Source organism: Dendrobium catenatum, unplaced genomic scaffold (assembly GCF_001605985.2).
Source record: "Dendrobium catenatum unplaced genomic scaffold, ASM160598v2 fragScaff_scaffold_8, whole genome shotgun sequence".
NCBI lineage: Eukaryota > Viridiplantae > Streptophyta > Magnoliopsida > Asparagales > Orchidaceae > Dendrobium > Dendrobium catenatum.
Window position 1 is genome coordinate 249,980 of NW_021318470.1, and position 549 is coordinate 250,528.

Here is a 549-nt window from a genome sequence, read left to right on the forward strand (position 1 = left end):
CCCAAATGACTCCAAATCAAAGACCCGAAGCATATTTGGAAGGTTCAAACCATAACTTGGATTACCAAATGGTTTCCAAACATAACATGCTTATAGTTGAATCGAGCGGCTAGACAAGACGAATCCAAAGAACCCAAGATCGCCAAATTATAATATCACTAAGACATTTAAATGCCTAATAAATAGTCCATAATCAAGAAATTTAACATCGATCATCCATTTAAATCACTCCCAATTTAATTTCCTATTCATTTACATTTTTTTTCTTGATTGATATTAGCTTAATCCTGTATTTATTCGATCTTAAAGAGATTTTATGATTTTTTTAAATGAGATTTTTAATATCACGTATTTAGTTAATATATTTAATATCACGTATTTAGTTAATATATTAAACATGTTCTAGCAGAAATCGAGTGATTTGATGATTGAATGCATTTTGTGAAGGAAAAAAATAAACTAATTCACTAACAAAGTTTTATCATTTTTAATATTGATTATATTGGTCCTAAGTCTGGATGTAAAAAATTGAAGAAAAATAATAATATA